The 22,671-nt window shown below is 35.8% G+C and overlaps 1 non-coding gene across 1 annotated transcript; it reads left to right on the forward strand.

Annotated features, from left to right (window-relative positions):
* Nucleotides 1-10,143: 10,143 nt before the first annotated feature.
* On the forward strand, nucleotides 10,144-10,249 carry LOC111750538 (U6 spliceosomal RNA). The gene has a single exon (XR_002785645.2). It is a non-coding gene; the product is annotated as a U6 spliceosomal RNA (small nuclear RNA).
* The last annotated feature ends 12,422 nt before the right edge of the window (nucleotides 10,250-22,671 follow it).

The raw sequence follows: 22,671 nt of genomic DNA on the forward strand, positions 1-22,671 counted from the left end.
ACAACAAATTATTACTGCTGATATATAACTCATATTATGTAAATCTCACTTATGCATAACTAATCTATTTCATAAATGTGCAAAAGAAATCTTTTATTTCCTATATTTAAAAAAATCAGTAGGGAGATTTTTCTAAATTAAATGTGGGTTATATCTGGATAATCCAACTTCTTTCAAATAATAACAAAGAAAAAATGTAATTGCATATTTTCAGAACCCCCTCATACCTGTTATTTAAATAAATTATCAAAATGCATAAGTCCTGTCTTTAAAAAAAAAAAAAATTTTGTCTTTAGTTACATTAAATGAAGCAATGAATACATCTCAGAGTAGTTTTAGAAAGAAAGTAATTAAATGGAATTTGGCTGAGTTATAATCATTTCTTTAGGGACGGAGATAAATAGTCAGTCATTCTAGGCCTCTATTCCCATGACTTTGTTTTCCAGGAAAGTATTTTTTTACAATTTTCTAACATTTACTTTCCCATCTACAGAGAGTGCCACCTAGTAAAAACCTGCATTTTTTAACATTATAAATTTTTCTTTACTGTTTCTCTAACTAAAATAAAGTCTTTTGTAAATTCTCATCATTATTGATTCTTGATGTTGGAAGGGTCACAGAGATACAAGTGATCACCTTTCTGCCAAAAGGTTAAAACAGCCAACAGTAGATTTTAAGAGTGAACAAGATAAAAGTGACATTATTGGCAAATGACTCCAAAGTGAAACTTCAGATTTTGACAACAAAAGTCAAATGTAAGGCTTGATTCTTTGATTTTCTTGAGTTTTTGTGTGATAGGATTAGATTATGAAAACGTGCTATATGTATAAAAAGAAAACAATCTATAGAAAACTATAGTAAAAGGTACTCCTTTGGGAGGCAAAAAAATAATCTTTAAGTCCAGATTATTCTTTTAGATGAACTCATTATATACAAAATACATCTCACTATATATACATATGCATACATATATACATATATATATATTGTGTGTGTGTGTGTGTGTGTGTTTATACATAGCAAGTGCCTGGGTTATGAACACCTGACTTACAGACAACTCATACTTGCCCTGTAATGTTATGCTTGCCTTCATGTTGAAAGGACTGAACAAATCAGGACTAGCAACAAGTTCTTCATCACAATCACCTTCAGGTGCTGATTGTTCAGCTACTAAATCATCAAAAAGCCTTTGAGCCTTTTCTCGCACTAACCAAAACCAAACCCAGTGTCGTTGAGTCGATTCTGACTCATAGCGACCCTATAGGACAGAGTAGGACTGTCCTGTGTAGTTTCCAAGGAGCACCTGGTGGATTCGAACTGGAGATCATTTGGCTAGCAGCTGTAGCACTTAACCTCTAAGCCACCAGGGTTTCCTCTTGCACTAAGGTAAGGCTAAATAAGAACCATATGCACCTGTTCTGACTTACCTACAAATTCAACTTAAAGACACACTCAGGAAGGTATCCATTCATAACCCCAGGACTGCCTGGATATATAGCATGTACAGTACACATATGATATTTATGGCATATATATGACATACATATGACATGAGTAGCTCTAGTGGCACAGTGACTAAGTGCCCAGCTGGTAACTGAAAGTTCAGTGATTTGAACCGACCAGCCGGAGAAAGACGTGACAGTCTGCTTCTGTAAAGATTACAGCCTTGGAAACCCTATGGGGCAATTGTACTCCATCCTACATGGTCACCATGAGTTGGAACCAGTGTGATGGCAATGACTTTTATACAACATGTATATATGTTGTCCGTTGTGTGTGTATATGGCAATGGTTTTATATATATATATATATTACACACCTATATGCATGACATACATATGATACCAGGCAGGGTATTAAGAGGTTTTATATATGGTAATTGTATGATAAATAGTACAAGTTATCTGTAAATCGACGTTCGTAACCTGGAAACTGCCTGTATTTTGAAATGGCAAATCACATGTATAAATACTTTTTGTTATCTTCTGTTACGTGTACTTATCTTTCATCTAATTTTAATATATAAATTAAAATATATTAATGAAGATCAGATAATCTCAATCTATTTTATAGAAATTATACCCAGGTGTGTCATTTAACCACATGTAGATGTGAATTTTACTAAAGCAAGACTTAATTACTATATTCATTACTCCTAAAACCAAGAAAATCCAATACCATATTCTCTAGGGACCAAGGATGATAAATGGAAACTTCTAAAACCAGCCTACTGATAGAATGTGCATGTTCACCGAGAGACTAAGCCATGGTCATTAAACTAGCCATTGCTACATAAAGATGCCCTAAGTTCCTTGGAGGCAAATGGAATGCCAAAAGATGGTACATTTAAAAACTGTATTCTGACAATTATTCTTTGTGCTGAGGAGAGATGCATTTTTTGCTAATTTGGGTCAATGGCACATATAGAGAGCTGTGATTGTTCTAACCTCATGTTCCTTGTTGGCCCATATCAGGTGTCACACACTGAAAAACAAATCCCCGACCATCTGGCAACTAGACAGAAAAGGGCGGAGGTCAAGGACTGTTTTAGTAGAGGATGACATGTCAACTGCCTTGTCTCAACGTCCTTCAATTTATTCTTCATCTTTGTTTAATAGGACTGTTCTTTGTTATATTCATAATGTACCCTGCTATATTAAATTGTCATTTCCTGTTGCCTGTTACAAACATTTAAACTACAGCCAGTTTCATAATGTCCAATCCAGAAGACTTGCCCTTTTCAATTGTTGCATGACAGCAGAATAGCCCGTTTGAAAATAGATATAATATATGTAAAAAATGTGATAAATTAATATTTCTTAGGTAAAATACAGTAAACCTCCAAACACTGCTTTTTAAAACTACATTTACTAAAAAAAATTTAAAAAGCCATTATTAAGATTCTTGTTTATCCAGCAGGATACTAAAATGAAGCATAGACATCCCATCAAGGTCCAGGTCTGTTTCAGATACATTCATGGCTTTGAAATAATATGAGGAAAAATAATGTAGAATTACCAGGCTAATCATTGTACTCTTAAGAAATATTAAGTTTAAATTAAAATTTTCAGTTAGTAGTAATGGTTATTCATGTTTAATAATTACAAAATTTTAAGCTGATTGCAACACAAATGAATTTACGTATTGTTATAATGTAAGCATTATTTCCTATGGAACAAAATTAGATTCATTAAAATTACTTAATTGCTGTGTTGCCACAAATATATGATTAGGAAATCTAATTCATAACTGAGGATAATCAAATACATTTTAAGGGAAGTTAATATTTTGGCTCATTTTGAAAATACTCCTTATTTAAATGTCACTTCAATTGAGGTTTTTTATTGAATATTTGATATCATGTATCTAGTCATATTCTTAAGTGACATATTAATATTAGTAAAATATTAATCATGAATAAATAATTTTATACTTATCTTTCAAACTCTGAATGATACATTGCACTTCAACATAATGTCATATATGTGTTATTTGTAAATGTATGTGCTTTTTTTGTAAAGAAGTATAAAATATACTAAACCCATTGCCATCGATATATATAAATATACATATATATAAAATATACTAGTAGGTTGTAATATCACTGCATCATCAATCAAATGCAAAAACATATTTAATATATTTCTACCATGTGCTTAATATTAATATAGTTCTAGATTCTTGGGATACAGAAGTCAATAAAACATATCCCCTAAAAACCTGGATAATACAATAATTTTTGATATAAGGAATTTATGCTTTATAATAGTGAATAGGTTGATTTAGTGGAAAAGAAAAAACTGATGTAGAAAAACAAGGGAAAAAAGTATTCATCATTCTTTTATGATAATGATTGAAGATTCGAATATAGGTGATGTAGTTGTACCTAAAGTAATTTAAAAAGGTAGTATAGTTACTAAAGCACCTAGCTGAAGGTAATTTTAAAAATATGTAAATTAGCTAAGAAATAAATATACAAAATACATGATTTCAAGATATTTTTATAATCTCTATATCATATACATACAGAGAGAGAGAAAGAGACTAGAAATATGTATATATACCAGTTGCAGTCAAGGTGATTCCCACTCATGGCAACCCCATGTGTGTCAGAGTAGAACTGTACTCCAAAGTGTTTTCAATGGCTGGTTTTTCCAAAGTAGACTATCAATCCTTTCTTTTGAGGTATCTGTCTGAGTGGGTATGACCTTGAGTATATCCCACCTGAATTTAGAGACCATCTCAGGAATACATTTGACACATTGAACACTAATGACTAAAGACCAGATGAGTTGTGGAACAACATCAAGGACAACATACATGAAGAAAGCAAGAGGTCATTAAAAGACAGGAAAGAAAGAAAAGACCAAAATGGATGTCAAAGGAGACTCTGAAACTCGCTCTTGAACGTTGAGCAACTAAAACAAAAGGAAGAAATGATGAAATCAAAGAACTGAACAGAAGATTTCAAAAGACGGCTTGAGAAGACCAAGTAAGGTATTAAAATGACATGTGCAAAAAGCTGGAGATAGAAAACCAAAAGGGAAGAACACACTCCGCGTTTCTTAAGCTGAAAGAACTGAAGAAAGAATTCAAGGCTCGAGTTACAATAGTGAAGGATTCTATGGGGAAAATATTATTCGACACAGGAAGCATCAAAAGAAGATAGAAGGAAAACACAGAGTTATTATATCAAAAAGAATTGGTCGACGTTCAACCATTTCAGTAGGAAGCGTATGATCAGGAACCAACGATACTGAAGGAAGACGTCCAAGCTGCATTGAAGGTACTGGTGAAAAACAACGCTCCAGGAATTGAGGGAATGTCAGTTGAGATGTTTCAACAAATGGATGCAGCGCAGGAAGTGCTCACTGGTTTATGCCAAGAAATTTGGAAGACAGCAGCTATCTGGCCAACTGACTGGAAGAGATCCATATTTATGCCTATTCCCAAGAAAGGTGAGTCAACTGAATGTGGAAACTATAGAACAAAATTATTAATATCACATGCAAGTAAAATTTTGCTGAAGATCATTCAAAACCGGCTGCAGCAGTGTATCAACAGGGAACTGCCAGAAATTTATGCCGGATTTAAAAGAGGACATGGAACCAGGGTTATCATTGCTGATGTCAGATGGATCTTGGTGGAAAGCAGAGAATGCCAGAAAGATGTTTACCTGTGTTTCATTGACCATGCAAAGGCATTCGACTGTGTGGATCATAGCAAATTATGGATAACATTGAGAAGAATTGGAATTCGAGAACACTTAATTGTGCTCATGAGGAACCTGTACATAGATTAAGAGGCAGTTGTTTGGACAGAACAAGGAGATACTGCATGGTTTAAAGTCAGGAATGATGTGTGTCAGGTTTGTATCATTTCACCATACCTATTCAGTCTGCTGAGCATATAATCAGAGAAGCTGGACTATATGAAGAATGGGGCATCAGGATTGGAGGAAGATCATTAATGACCTGTGTTATGCAGATGACACATCCTTGCTTGCTGAAACTGAAGAGGATTTGAAGGACTTACTGATGAAGATCAAAGACCATAGCCTTCAGTATGGATTACGCCTCAACAAAAAGAAAACAAAAATCCTCAAAACTGGACCAATAAGCAACATCATGATAAATGAGGAAAGGATTGAAGTTATCAAGGATTTCATTTTACTTGGATCCACAATCAACAACCATGGAAGCAGCAGTCTAGAAATCAAAAGATGCATTACATTGGGGAAATCTGGTGCAAAAGATCTCTTAAAAGTATTGAAAAGCAAAGACATCACCTTAAAGACCACGGTGTGCCTGACCCAAGCCATGATGTTTTCAATTGTATCATATGCATCCGAAAGCTGGAGAATGAATAAGGAAAACTGAACAAGAATCGATGCCTTTGAATTGTGGTGTTGAAGAATATTGAATATACCATGGACTGCCAAAAGAATGAACAAATCTGTCTTGGAAGAAGTACAACCAGAATGCTCCTGAGAAGCAAGGATGACAAGACTGTGTCTCACACACTTTAAACATGTCAGGAGGGATATGTCTCTGGAGAGAGATATCATGCTTGGTAAAGTAGAGGGTAGTGAGAAATAGGAAGACCTTCAATGAGGTGGATTGACACAGTGGCTGCAACAATGGGCTCAAGCATAATAATGATTGTGAACATGTGCAGGACGGGGCAGTGATTCTTTCTGTGGTACCTAGGGTCACTATGGGTTGGAACTGACTTGGTGCCACCTAACAACAAAAACTGTCAGAATAGACTCGAACTTCCAAACTTTTGGTTAGCATTTAGGAATGTAAGCCACTCGTATCACCCTGGGACTCAACATACAGATAGGTAGATGATAGATAGATAGATGACAGATGATAGGTAGGTAAAAGATAGATGATAGATAGATAGGTAGGTAGATAGGTAGGTAGGTAGGTAGGTAGATAGATGATAGATAGATGGGTAGATGGGTAGGTGGATAGATAGATAGATAGATAGACAGATGATAGATAGATAGACAGACAGACAGACAGACAGACAGACAGACAGACAGATAGATAGATAGATGATAGATAGATAGATAAGATATGGCTGTTGTTAGGTGCCATCGAGTTGTTTCCGACTCATAGCAACGTACGTACAACAGAACAAAACACTCCCTGGTCCTGTGCCATCCTCACAATCTTTGTTATGCTTTAGCACATTGTTGCAGCCACTGTGTTAATCCATCTCGCTGAGGGTCTTCCTCTTTTTCGTTGGCCCTCTAATTTACCAAGCACGATGTCCTTCTCCAGGGACTGATCCCTCCTGATAACATGTCCAAAGGATGTGAGATGTAGTCTAGCCATCGTTGCTTCTAAGGAGCATTCAGGTTGTACTTCTTCCAAGACAGATTTGTTCATTCTTTCGGCAGTCCGTTGATATATTCAATATTCTTCGCCAACACCACAATTCAGTGGTGTGAATTCTACTTTCATCTTCCTTACTCATCATTCAGCTTTCGATTGGGTCAGGGGAACCTGAGTCATCAAGGTGATATCTTTGCTTTTCAACACTTTAAAGAGGTTTTTTTGCAGGAGATTTGCCCAGTGCAATGTATCTTTTGATTTCTTGACTGCCACTTCCATGGGTGTTGATTGTGGATCCAAGTAAAAGGAAATCCTTGACAACTTCAATCTTTTCCCCGTTTATCATGATGTTGCCTTTTGGTCCAGCTGTGAGGATTTTACCTTTCTTTATGCTGAGGTGTAATCCATACTGAAGGACTGTGATCTTTGATCTTCAGTAAGTGCTTCAAGTACTCTTCACTTTCAGCAAGCAAGGTTGTGTCGTCTGCATTACACAGGTTGTTAATGAGCATAGCTTTCAACATCACAGCAACAGACAAGCCCCCACAGTACAACAAACTGATGCATGCATGGGGTGTTTATATATATATATATAAAATACTTATGCATATATAATTTTGCATAATATCTGTGGTCTTAAAACATTATATTCAAATAACATTTTAATAAGCTAATGCTCACATAATTTGTTTTTGAAGGCTCCTTCTTTAAGGAGAACTGCAGCAAACCTTGTTTTTTTATTCCAATATCTATAGCTGATGATACTATTCTCTATGTTCAAATACACTGATTTGTCAGAAGAGTTTCCCTCTGGGAGTTTAATTACTGTAGTTAAAGCAGAACATTTCCTTGTATAGGTACCGTGCATTGTACCTCTGAAAGGTTTTTTTTTTTTTTTTTAGATATGCTTTCTTCATTTCAGTAATCACTATTTGAAGGAAGGGATCAAACCTTGTGGTTCCAGTTTAATTTCAGACAGAGACTCTGAGTATCTGAGTTTTGTACCTGATGTGACCAGTCTGCCTTCATTCTACCATGACAAATAATAAAATAATGGTGACCATCCTGGGAATTCGCTTGCATTTAACAAACTCTTTCCACCTCATTTTTAAAATGTGTAGATACGATGTTTTGAACATTAAATGAAATAATCTAATGATTTCCTCAACATTGTGTCTACTACTTAAAAATTGTCCCATAATTTTTATTTCATTGTTGTTTTTACCATGATGCTACTAGGTGACACAAAGGAAAAGTGTGCAAACTTAGTAAATGTTATCAACTGAATATTTTCTTACAACCACCTAGCTAAAGTTCAAAGAGAGATTAGAGAGATCACCTAAGATAATTATGCATATTGCTGATGTTAAATATCAGCAGTTCATAGAAAACATATGTTTGAAAGTGGTCAAAATAAACTTTGCCTATTAATTTTTGATTCTAGAATTGAAAAATGTTTTACGGGTCAGATTTTCCATCCCAGGACATTTTAATAGGTTTCAGTGGGTGATCCATAGGGGGAAAAAATCTGTTTGTTTCTGGCTAAGGATTTTTGTACAAATATAGATACCAAAAAAAAAAAAAACTTCCTAAAATCACTTGATCAGTTTGACATGGAGCCTGTTCCTACACTTGTTGCTACAAACTTATTTTACTCTTTACTATTTCTTATACTTTGGTTATGATGAAAAGACTTGACTCTTTCAACTTCAAGATACTTCTATTTGCACTGCGCAACTATATTGTCTTATTCATTAGTAAGATTTAAGTAGTAAGAAGGCAGTTTAGATATAACTATTACTTCTAAGATGGGTCTGAGCTTGATAATTTGGTCTCATGAATTTTTTTTTTTTTTTTTTAAAGCAGAAAATTAGTTGGGAGGAATCTGTGATCTAAATTGGTTCTGTATCTTCTACAACAGATGGGCTACTCTCTGGTCTATTTCAGTGTCATAAATCCCTTTAGGGCTATTCTGTTTGCATTTGGGCAAGACTTATTTGGCAGATGATAAAGCTGTTTTGAATGATATGAATGAAATTTTCTTGCTCCCCTGATCACTGGCCAGTTAAAAATTAGGACATCATATGTCATAGATGTAATTAGGATAGGTGTAATTTGATAGTTTACCAAATAAAGCTGTCTATTTTAATTTTATTTTTCAAGGCTAGATTGAGATTATTATGACTATCTAAGCAAGCATTTGAACAAGTCCCAGAAAGCTGTGTTGTCACTTATAAATATTTTTGTTACTTATAGTTTTATTTAAAAAGTTAGTCTTGTGAGATAAGAATGGAAGCTCATGAAAAATATAACAATGTATCTATATTAGTAATGTGATTAATTTTTTTATAATATTTTGGAAAATGCAATGATGCAGGGCTCAAGAGACCTCATATTTTTGCTTTATACCTCACTGTGTTACACCGGGCAGAGTACTTTCCTGGGATTCCTGGTGGTCTATAAAATACAGAGTTATTATAATCTCACCTCTTGTGTGTTTAAAAAGAGCTACTCACTATTCTCAAAACACATAAAGTAACAGCAAAAGAACAAAATGGCACAGGTTCCATCTCATCCCCATTTAAGGATAAGTTTACATTAATGTTTCCTCTTTAGTTTGTTCTTACCCGACAGACCAATCATCACTCATTGGGGAAGGAAGTACTTTCTCAAATAGGCCCAATTACCATATTTTATTTTTCAGTTTCATGTAATTGTCCTTTTCCAGGCATGTAAGAGACTTCAGTGTCCTCTCTTGCATAGCTATGGAAATTCACTGAGCTATTTAGTGCTTGATTCTGCTTTACCTATTTTAATGAAAAAAGAAAAAGCAATAGTGTACAAAGCCAATTTTTAATAATTCTGGCTATATCTGTTCCAAATAAGGAAGCAGTCCCAACAGTAACATGCCCTAACATGTTATTTGAAATGCTTTCTTATATCTGTGCAAGTAGGCAATAAAGTCACAACCATGAAATGGTACAATTTAAAACAGAAAAAAAAAAAAAAAACTTTGGAAATATAATTAAAAGGTAAATATATACTTAAAATAATAAGATTGCAGCAGTGTACAGAAAGGACTGTTTCAATCAGATGGGTACCTCTTTATACCTGGTTGGACTGAACTCAGGCTGGCTGCAGGACAACTAACAGCCACATACTAGATGGGACTTGGGCCTGGGCCCATAAGAGCAATGTTCTCTAGAGAACAAGAATACAAATAAAATGTCACTCAACGATGGTGAGAATGGCACTATGTGTGCTGTTAGTGAAATTCTTTTTAAAAACATGTATTTGCATGCTTGTTTCAGCAGCACATACACTAAAATTGGAACGATACAGAGAAGATTCGCATGCCACTGGGCAAGGAGGACATGCAAATTTCTTAAATGTTTCACATTTTTTTACCAATGTCACAAAACAATATGTATATGAATTTTTGAAAGAGAAATTAACTTGAGCTGAAAACTTTCACCTGAGGCACAATAAAATTAATATATAAATATATTTGGTAATAAACTCTCATATCTAGTGAGAGAAGTCTCCATGTGATAGAATCTAAGTTGAGCTGTATTCAAGATAATAACTTGTATTTTTGCAGTTTTACATTTATTCTGTGTTTATATAATAATGTCTGGCTTCCTCACAAGTGCCTACACTCCAGTGATGGAGGAGATTTATGTCTAATTTGTTCACTATTGTACTTTTAGAATGTTTGGCTCAAAGCATGACACACACTCAGAACATTTAGACTGACTGTGATTCAACACTTTCCCTAAGATAAATTAAGAGAGTTATTGTTTAAGAGACTCAATGCAATAGGAATGCCCACCTTCCATGTTTCTATCTTCTTAATGCCACAGTTAGTTCATTATAGAACAACATCCCATGGATGGATTAAGAAATATTATGGTAGTGTTTATACCTTTTAAGTATCTGTGACTTCTAATCTAATGTGATGGTAATTAAGTAACTAATTATTCTAATCAAACATGTTTAAACCTATAGTAAGAGAAAGGCGCTATGCTAACTTTTGTGTATACTGATAAGAAGATGAAACAGCTGTCTTCATGAAGATTATATTCTAGTGAAAGTAAATGCGAAGAGACTTAAGTTTCAACTCAGCCATTCCCACCTCACCACATTCTTCCTTGCGTTCTACATTAGCAACTTTCATTCTACATTCGTTCCATGGCTGAAATTCTCAGGGATACAGACTGACTTGGCTTGAGAGAAACAGTATATCATGACTGGTATATTTACTTTTCTCATGGCCATAAGGCCAATTTGTGGCCTATTATATAATTTGCTGCCTCGGCATCCATTAGTTCTTCCTGGTTGCCCTTTAATCCAATTTCTGGCATGGCCTTTCCATCTTTTTACAGTCTCTCAACAGGTTTACTCTGTCACTAGTCCTCTAAGTCATGCCCCATATGGTTTCCTGTAATAAAGACCCTGTTGCTGTTGTGTAACTTGGTCTGTTAACAGCTGTACTTGCTCTTTGCCCTTCCCAGCCGTGTTCCATATGAATTCCTATGATAGAAATGCCTCCTTTTTCCCAAGCTAATACCCAAGAAAGCTTTAACCTGATTAATAAGACTTCAGCCCACAAAATCTAGCTAAACCCAACCTGCTTGCCATATATAAGCCCTCTCCTACAATTACAATTTGTATTTGCCTTGTCTCCAGGTGCTACCCCCTGTGTGGCCTTACATTGAGATGTGCCATGGTTTCCTCTTTGGGACCTGTGAGTATTAAATTTTATTTGTTTTCTGGCTTCCTTGTGTGAGTCTCTCTACCTTTGGATGCACTAGACAGACTATCTAAAATGCCCATAGAATCCTTTGGGTCAAAATTAAGATACTCATTTAAATCATTATATCAGGGATAGTGAAGGGAATTCATAGAACACTATTGCCTAGTATGATGCCCAATACCTGGGGGAATGTCTGGAACATAAGATGACTTGGTAATTATATTTTGACTAATGAAGTTGAATATTAAGGAGACCTTTTTTTTTTTATCTACTGGGATCATTAGCTTTTTATGCAACATACCTGATCAATGAAAATGAACAACTGAACCATTTCTTGATCCATTCCTTCATTCAGCTAATATTTACAGAGCTCCTAATTGTGGCTGAAGACACGCCAAGTACTAGGGATGAAGTGGTTAGTAAAAATGACACTTTCACCAAATCTGAACAAGCTGATGTGAAGGATTTTAAAAAATACATAAACTCAATGGGTAAATTTTGAAGAAGTCACAAATAATACTCATTTCTAGCAAATAAAGAAGAGAAAGAAGTCTCAGTTTCTAAATACAGAGCGTGAAGTAAGGCCAAAGATAAAGCAGACAGTGATGCCACAGCAAATCATAGGGGTTGCAAAGAGAGAGGCTGGCTGTAATGGGATTGGAATTTAACACACACAAAAATTAACTCAAAATTGATCAAAGACATATACAAGAGAAAAAGTATAAAACTCATAATAGAAAACTTAGGAGTAAATCTTCATGATCTTGGATTTGGCAAATATTTCTTAGACATGATGCTAAAAATGTGAGAAACAAAAGGAAGAAAAAATAGATAAATTAGAGTTCATCAAAGTGTAAAACTTTTATGATTCAAAGGACACCATCAGGAAAGTAAAAGGACAACCTACAATTTGGGGAAATATAAATACGAATCATATTATCTGATGAGGGATTTGTATCTACAATATGTAAAGAACTCTTACAAACTCATTAAGAAAACAAATAAGCCAATTAAAAAATAGGCAAAGGGAAAAACAGAGAAGAACACATACTTATGTGGTTACAAAGGGGGGAGGGAGGGAGGGAGGGAGAGGGCTTTTTATTGATCAATCTGTAGATAAGAACTGCTTTGGGTGAAGGGAAAGACAACACTCAAAACAAGGAAGGTCAGCCTAATTGGACTGGATTAAAAGTAAAGAGGTTTCCAGGATAAAATGAAAGCTTCAAAGGTCAGCGAAGCAGGGGCTGGTGTCTGGGGAACTTGGTTTGAGGGGACTTCTAAGTCAATGGGCAAAACAATTCTATTATGAAAACACTCTGCATCCCACTTTGAATTGTGGCACCTGGGGTCCTAAATGCCAACAAGCGGCCATCTAAAATACATTAATTGGTCTCAACCTACCTGGAGCAAAGGCAAAGGAAGAACACCAAGGTCACACGACAACTAAGAACCCAAGAGACAGAAAGGGCCACATGAACCAGAGACCTACATTATCCTGAGACCAGAAGAACTAGTTGGTGCCCGGCCACAATCGATGTCTGTCCTGTCAGGGAGCACAACAGACAACTCCTGAGGGAGCAGGAGACCAATGGGATACAGACCCCAAATTCTCATTAAAAGACCACACCTAATGGTATGATTGCGACTAGAGGAATCCCAGAGACAATGCTCCCCAGAACTTCTGATGGCACAGGACAGGAACCATCCCCGAAGACAAATCATCAGGCATGAAAAGGACTGGTCAGTGGGGGGGGAGAGAGATGCTGATGAAGAGTGAGCTAATTAAATCAGGTGGACACGGGCGAGTGTGTAGGCAACTCTTGACTGGAGGGGGGATGGGAAGATAGAGAGAGAGGGAAGATGGCAAAATTGGCACGAAACGAGAGACTGTAAGGGCTGACTCAATAGGGGGAGAGCAAGTGGGAGAAGGGAGTAAGATGTACGTAAACCTACATGTGACAGACTGATTGGAATGGTAAATGTTCACTTGAAGCTTAATAAAAATTAAAAAAAAAAATAGGCAAAGGGGTTGAATGGACATTCTTATGACACATGCAGGTTGTCTCAGAAGTGATTCTAAGATCTCAAGCAGTCACAAGACTACTACGATGAGGACCACGACCAGTAACATCAATCCCTCACATCCATCTATAAGATACCACTGCACACACAAGAAAGTTACAAAGTATTGGCAAATGACAGCCTTTTAATTACTCACGGAAAACAGGCGGTAAGAAACAGGAATAGTTCCATAGTGAGCCAGATCCCCCTGGCTGAGAAGCTGTCTAGAGATAGAGACCCTTCCACGCATGCCACCATTTAACAGTGTAGGCAAGAGACAGAGAAATCCCTCTCTAGCCAGTTTTATATTCCAGGGGCTGCATGCCTCACTACACAAAATTTACAGCCTTATCACTTGAGGAGAGGGTGTATAGACTTATGGGTACCGGCCCAGAATTGTATCCCTTTAGCCCTGCTGATTATCAGGCTTTAGGGAGAGTGGTGGTTTGTCCCAAAGCCTAAAGTTTCTAGTGGGAGGAACTATAGTCATTTGAGCCATCTGAAGGATTGCTTCCTCTCAACATTTCTACAAGGAAGTTATATGAATGGCCAATATGCACATGAAAAGATGCTCAACATCATTAGTCATCAGGGAAATGCAGATCAAAACCACAGTGAGATTCTACTTCACACTCACTGGGATGCCTAGAATCAAAAGTCAGATAATAAAAAGTGTTGGAGAGGATGTAGAGAAATAAGGTTCCTCCTACAGAGATGGTGGGAACGTGCAGTGGTGTGTCTGCTTTGGAAAACAGTCTGGCAGTACCTCAGATGATTAAACATGGAGTTACCATATGATGGAACAACTCCGCTCTTAGGGATATGCCCAAGAGAATGAAAACATTGGTCCAGATAGAAACTTTTACTTGAATGTTTGTAACAATATTATTCATAATAACCAAAATTGGAAACAACCCAAACGTCCATCAGTGGACAAACGTATATACAAAACTTTGTTGCTCTTGTTAGGTGTCATTGAGTTGGTTCTGACTCAAAGCAACCCTGTGTACAACTACCTGCTCCTGCGCCGTACTCACAATCCTTGTTATGCTTGAGTCTGTTGTTGAAACCACTGTGTCAATCTATCTCATGGAGGGTGTTCCTCTTTTTTGCTGAAACTCTACCGAGCATGATGTCTTTCTCCAGGGACTGATCCCTCCTGATGACATGCCCAAAGTATGTGAGACATAGTCTTGCCATCTTTGCTTCTAAGGAGCATCCTGGTTATACTTCTTCCAAGACAAATTTGTTTGTTCTTTTGGCAGTCCATGGTATATTCAATATTCTTCATCAACACCACAATTCAAAGGCATCAGTTCTTCTTCAGTCGTCCTTGTTCATCATCCAGCTTTCACATACATGTGAGGTGACTGAAAATACCCATGGCTTGGGTCAGGTGCATCTTAGCCTTCAAGGTGACATTTTTGCTTTTCAACACTTTAAAGAGGTCTTTTGCAGCAGATTTGCCCAATGCAATGCATCTTTTGATTTCTTGACTGCTGCTTCCATGGGTGTTGATTGTAGATTCTGGTAAAATGAAATCCTTGACAACTTCAATCTTTTCTCCATTTATCATCATGTTACTTATTGGTCCAGTTGTAAGGATTTTTGTTCTCTTTATGTTGAGGTGTAATGCATACTGATCTTTGATCTTCATCAGTAAGTGCTTCAAGTCCTCTTCACTTTCAGCAAGCAAGGTTGTGTCATCTGTAAAATGCAGGTTGTTAATAAGTCTTCCTCTGATCTTGAAGCCCCATTCTTCTTCATACAATCCAACTTCTCAGATTATTTGCTCAGCATAAAGATCGAATGGGTATGGAGAAAGGATACATCCCTGACACATCTTTCCTGACTGTGAAACACAAAATATCCTCTGTGTTTGAACAACTGCCTCTTGATCTATGTACACAAAATACAGTATGTCTATATAATGGAATACTGTTCAGACTAAAAAGAATGAAGTATTGATACATACCACAACGTGAACGAACCTTGAAACATATGCTCAGTGAAAGAAACCAGCCACAAAACACTATGTACTATATCATTCCATTCATACAAAATTACAGGTTAGGGAAATATAGAGATAGGAAGTATACTAATGGTCACTCAGAGTTGTATGGGGTGGTGATGGTGGGGAGTTTGGTGATAGGGTGGGAAATAGGTGGTGAACAGCTAAAGGGAACAGGGTTTCTTTTTGAGCTGATAAAAATATTCTAAAATTGATTGTGGTGATAGTGGCACATATCTGTAAATATACTAAAAACTATTGAATTGTACACTTTCAATGGGTAAATTATATGGATTGTGAATTGTATTTCAATAAAGGTGCTAAAAAAAAAGGATGGGTTAACATTAGAAAATCCATTAATGTCATTCACAGCATAGTAATAGAGAGAGAGAAAAAAAAGTGTAAACAAAGCATTCAAGAGAATTTAACAATTCATCTTTTAAAACTAAAACAAACAAAACCTTAAAAAATATAAACAAGATGTGATCCCTGGAAATTATATCAGATTTCTATTCTGAATTGTTATTAAATTTTGAAAAGAAATTTATAAATATTTCTGGAAATAGTCCAAAGAGCTTACCATCAATTCAGAATTTGTATGTAAATACGCATGTGACAACTTATTTTAGAAAGAGATGATTCCAGAAAAAACACATGTAGGTAAAAAGGTAATAAATATGATGTCTGTATTTCAGGTTGGAGTCCTTTGGTAGTGCAAATATTTAGCATGCTCAGCTGCTAAACAAAATGTTGGTGGTTCAAACCCACCCAGAGGCCCTCAGAAGAAAAGCCTAGTGACCTACTTCTGAAAAATCAGTCATTGAAAACCCTATTAAGCAAGTTCTACTCTGACACAGGAGTTACCATGAGTCCAAATCAACTCAAAGGCAACTGGAGACTGAAGGTTGCTAAAAATATTCATAATTTTACTATATTTAAGACTATGTTTAGTTGAATTAATGGCTAAGAATACATACAGAAAAATAAAATTGGGAATTTTTAAGTGTTTGAGTATTTCTAATCAGATAACACAAACAAATTGGTTTCTCACATTGGTGTTTCATAGGTGCCTGTTTCAGCTATCATTTTAATCCACCACATATACCCCACATGTTAATATGTTCCACTCATCTATTGCTAAGACTACTGTAATTCGCATGCTTAGTATTTTGATTATGACAAAGAAGCTCTACTTGTGATTGTGAAATTTAGGTCTCAGGGTCACTGCCGTTAGTCTAATTTAGATTATTTTCTGACAGAATAAATGACATAATGCTGCCCACAAAACAAAACAATCTAACAGTTCTATGGAAAACATGTTATTCTTGCTAAAAAAAAAATAATTATATTGGGAAACCCAAACGAAAGCAAGCTTGTGATGACCAGCACAATATTAGTAACATAAGTTTTTACACACACACACACACACTGTTTTATTCTAGAAAACAAATTTGCTAGTGTGCTATCATTCTAAAAATTTTTACTAATGTATAATCATTCAAGTAATTTTATTTTTAAATTTAATAGAAAATATATCTGTTCTAGGATTCACTTGTTTTATTAATGATTTTTCTAAAGCAAAAAAAGGAACTTTTTTTTTTAAATAAGTAAACTTTATTCTTTGTCATGTGTCATCTGTGAAGTTTCTTTAGCTTGTGGTCAGCTCATGTTTTTATGGAGATTTCCTTCAATACCTAGAGCACAGCAAACAAAATAAAATAACCAAACCAAACCAAACCAAACCAAAACCTCTCCTAGTCTTTGCAGATTAACTCTTGTTTGGGGGCATTTCTTCAACTCTTACCCAGACAGTTTGAAACTCCACCTTAGCCTTCACATTCTGTTTGTGCTGAACTTAAAGATCGGCAAGAGATGATAGGTTACAGTCTTCTTAGGTTTTTTCTGAGCATGAGTTCTGCCTTGGTCATGTGTATAACTTCCTAAATCCCCAGATAAAACAGTAGTTTTTCATTGTCCTAATTCTCGAAAAAATCTCTCACTCCAGTTTTCCCTCCCCAGCTTTCTGGGTTTATCTATTATTTGCCTAATTGATAATCCTTTGCCTCAGGTGTCAGTGGGTTTTTCATTTGCCTTTCAACGTTTTTGTGGAATGCTATCCCTGTTGCCATTTTTCAGTCTTGAGGGAGTTTTACATTAGGAGGAACAAAGGCAAAGTGCCTTGCCTTAGTCATTCGCATAGGCCCAAAACAGTCAAAACAAATACGATTGTTTGAGAATTGGGTCTGTTCTTTCCCTCCTGAATCAGGGACCAAGTTTCCACACTGCTGTCAAGGGCTGCCATCTTTAAGCCTGCCACCAAGCCTTGGAGTGAGGTGATGCAAGGGCAAATAAAAATGCCACAAAGCTTGCTTACCACTTTTAAGTTGCCTCTTTCTTGATATAGCATTCACTTGTTGCTGTAAACCTTTGGCCATTTTCTGGCATTTTGACAAAGTTGATTCTAAAAGTTTTTGCTGATGTTTTCTAGTGTATCAGTAGAGGAATGGGTCCTTTGAGCTACTCTGCCATTTTCTCCAACATCACTTTCCAAAACAATCCCTTTTAATTGTAAATCTAACATGAAGTTAATTATTTCCATCTTCTTGTTATTTTCAAAAACACTTTAAATGGTTGAATGTATTTATTCATTTTTTTTACATTATCTTATTTAACTTTATATAAAGTTAAAAAGAAAATACAATTGATTTTTAGACCATATTGGATAGCTTTTGGTATTTTCTAAACATGCCTGTTGTATGAATACAACTGAAGGTTGTATTTGCAATTTGAAACTTTATTTTAAAGAGTACAAATACTTTTCTGGGCCCACATAATGTTACCAGGTATAAGTGTCATTCTTTCAGTTGAATTTAGGTGTTTATCAATAATCTCTTCAGAAAATAAATTGCGTATAAGAAACGAAAGTTTAGGTGGCCTCATACACCTACTGATAATTGTATTAACTGTCTATTGCTACATAATAACATTACCTCAAACTCAGCAACTTAAAGCAACACACATTTATCCTCTCACAATTTCTGAGGTCAGGAGTATGGGCCTGGCTTAGCTGGGTCCTTTACTTCATGGCTTCTGGCTGGACTGAAAATCAAGTTGTCAGTCAGAGGTGGTTCTCAACTGAGGCTCATTATGATACATAAGATTGTAATTTCTTGCTAGCTAACTCTCTTTGTTGACCATCTCCCTCACTGGCCTTGAAGAAGGAAGCACCCATATGTAGAGGCCCACATAACAAGGAATTGAAGGTGACTTCCAGCCAACAATTTGCAAGGAACTGTGGCCTTTGCCTCTGATACCACCTTCAGTACTTCTGCTATATGTAGGTCTCTTCAAGTTACCATTTTATGTAGCCTAATTGGAAACTCTGGTGGTGTAGCAGTTAAGTGCTATGGCTGCTAACCAGAGGGTCAGCAGTTCGAATCCGTCAGGTGCTCCTTGGAAACTCTATGGGGCAATTCTACTCTGTCCTATAGGGTTGCTTTGAGTCGGAATCGACTCGACGGCACTGGGTTTGGTTTCAGTTTTTTGTAATCTCAAAATAAATTATATCAACTTTTTGTATTATATTTATAAGAAAGAAGGCAAAATTCATATACATATTCAAGGTGAGGGGACTAGATATATGCACGCATCAGGATAAGAGAATAATTGGGTATTATCCTAGAATCAGTCCACAACAGTAACACTGTTAACTCAGTTAAATCATTGCCAGGGCAGAAAAGCCTTAGACGAAGTTTAAGTAGAGGACTGATTACAAGATACGCCTTAAAAGACTGGGGAGAAAACTGTTTCTATACCCTCTCACTCTTCCATTCCCCTTAATAATTTTTCCTGCTGATCTGTAATATCTTTGAATGGGATAAAATCTTCTATTGAAAATTAATTTCTATAATTGAAAAAATTGTGCATAAACTATTCCCAAATTATTCTAATATTTTATGCTAAATGGTGTTCTAATTTTGTGGTATACAATGCTTAAGGAAACAGACATAAATGGAACAAAAAATAAATATTCAAAATGTTAGGATAAAAAGAATATTAATTATTCTGCCTAAGCTTTTTTGTGTGTTGTCGAGTGATGAAGTGCCCTCTGTTTAAAATGAAAGTAAAGACATTTTTTGAGTGGAAAGGCAGCTCCAGCCTGAGACAGGCTGGATCTCACAAAGTGAAAACCAGCACTCCAAAATGGCAGAGTTATAGAGGCATTTTTATGAGGTAAAATTCAACATTTTGATTGCAAGTTGTTAGACTAGATAAGCAAGAGGCAGAACAACTCAAAGCAAGGGAGGGAGCTTTACAGCGATTGGTTGGAAACACAAATAGGTTAGTTTAAAGATATGACTAAGGTGGGGGGGGAGATTTACAGGATGGTCACAAGGTAACTGATAAGGGCTAGTGTCTGTTGATTCTGCCCAGCCAGAGGTATAACATCATAATGCATATAAAGAAGTCAAAGTTCCATTCTCAGGAAGGCAGAAGCGGAAGTCATAAAATGGAGTCAGGCCCACCCCTGAGCCAGCCACCATAGGCATGCCAGGAACCTCAGCTTCTGGAAACTTTGCATGTGTTATAGTGACTAAGAGCCACTTAATCTATGTCAAGAAGGTATTTTTGGACTGCCCCTGATAAGAAGGTATCAAAAGTGAAGAAAATAATAGCTGTTCTCTCAGATTTTCTTTCAGAAATTCACTTTTCTGTGCAATTTTTCTTCATTCTTCTAGGTCCTTTTGATTATCCATAGATTTGCTTTCCCTTAGGTCATTATCATCATGGCTTCCTAGCTCTGATTTTCTGTTTATTTATATATATATATATATATATATGTATATAACCAAACGAAACCCATTGTTGTCAAGTCGATTCTGACTCATAGCGACCCTACAGGACAGAGTAGAAAGGCGCCATACAGTTTCCAAGGGGCACCTGGTGGATTTGAACTGCTGACCTTTTGGCTAGCAGCCATAGCACTTAACCACTATGCCGTGCCTATAGGGCAGTTCTACTCTGTCACATAGGGTCGCTACGAGTTAGAATCAACTCCACCGCAACACGGTTCCCCCCTCCCCATTACAGACCTGTTGAAAACCGTGGTGGTATAGTGGTTAAGTGCAATGGCTGCTACCCAAAAGGTTGGCACTTTGAATCCACCAGGCACTCCTTGGAAACCCTATGGGGCTGTTCTACTCTGTCCTATAGGGATACATGAGTCAGAATCGACTCAACGGCAACAGATTTTGGTTTTTATACATACATTTCCACACATACATAGTTAATTGATCTTTAATAGTATAGTAGACCTCTCTGAAATATTGAAAATCAGATATAACAGAATACTATTGCATCTTTCTCTATTGTTTACATAAAAGCAACATCACCTTTTAAAAAATTGTGGAGATCATGATGTCATGCATTATTTTTTGTTAGAAATTAATTATCTTCTGTTTCTATGTGCAATTTATTTCTGTAAGTACCTGATTTACAACCTGCCCAAATTCTCCAGTCTTCGTCCATACCACATAGTAATTATTAAAACACACACATGCACACACACCAATAGTTGAATTTCTAAGATTGATAGAAATCATTAAATTTATGTATTGTCTGTGATGGTCATGAATGATAAATTTTGTCATCATTGCACCATAATGAAAGCATAGAGCATTTACAGTAAAAAAAAAAAATTCTCTTTAATTTTATTTAATAAGTTATGTTCAGTTCTTACAGTGGAATGATGATTCTAGGTAAATATCTTGACTTTTAGGTTTCTATACATCACTTAAATTATATTCCTCATTTTATGCAGTTTATCTATAAATGAAAACTCCAGAAATACATTCATAATTTGAAACATTGGAGGTAATTTTTCAAAATGTTTCCATTTTTAAGGAGTTTATTTTGTTTGACTTGACAGAATGAATAAATTTGTATCCATACTGTGAGCTTTCTTATCTCTTGTAGGTTCAGATTAGAAAACTTTTTTCTCCCCTGATTTGTATGTTGGTCTAATAAAATACATTATCTGTGTAATTAGTTGATTATAAATATTAACTTTTAACACTACACTGTCAATTGGTAACTTGAAATGTGTTAATGTTTAACAGTGCTAAAACAACGATAAAAATACATTCATTTATTGCTATCTGTATATTGTGCCATTTTAGCCTAACTTATCTGAAGCTGTCTTAGCTATTTAATGCTACTATAACAGAAACACCACAAATATTTAACAAATCAAAATTTATTTTCTCGTAATTTTGGAGGCTAGAAGTCCAAATTCAAGGCTCTGGCTCTTTGGGAAGGTTTTCTCTGTCAGCTCTAGGGAAAATGCTTGTTCCTTGGTTCCTAGGTGATCTTCATGTGGTTTTGGCATCTCTCTTCCCACATCTCTGCTTGCTTGCTTGCTTGTTTAATCTCTTTTATATCTCAAAAGAGATGGACTCAAAATATGTGGTGTGTGCCAATATACCCTACACTAACTCTGCCTCATTAACATAACAAAGACAACACATTTCCAAATGGAATGATAACCACAGGCATAGAGGTTAAGATTTACAACACATATTTGGGAGATATAATTCAATCAATAACAGAGGCTTACATTTAATATAAAATCAATGTATTAACACATTTCCTGTGATGTATCTAACTGCAAAATAAAACTGTTTTTTTGCAAACTGGTAACTGTTGAGATTTTCTGAGTGAAGTGCTACACTTACATAAGAGAAACAGTATTTTGAATAAATTAAATTCTGTGGAAATAAAATAAATTTTACAATTGAGTTGTCATTAAGGAAAACCAGCAAGCAATCCAGGTTTGCAAAAGATTTTTCAATATATTATCTATTCTAAAATGGCAATATTGATCACATACAATTGGTTTTGTATGTTTATATCATTTTTTAGGGGTTGAATATGAGATATGGGTAATTTGGCACATGAAGTAAAATTATGCAAGTAAGGATTAGTTCTTCAGGTGAAGT

The sequence above is a fragment of the Loxodonta africana genome, chromosome 3 (assembly GCF_030014295.1).
Source record: "Loxodonta africana isolate mLoxAfr1 chromosome 3, mLoxAfr1.hap2, whole genome shotgun sequence".
In the NCBI taxonomy this organism is placed as follows: Eukaryota; Metazoa; Chordata; class Mammalia; order Proboscidea; family Elephantidae; genus Loxodonta; species Loxodonta africana.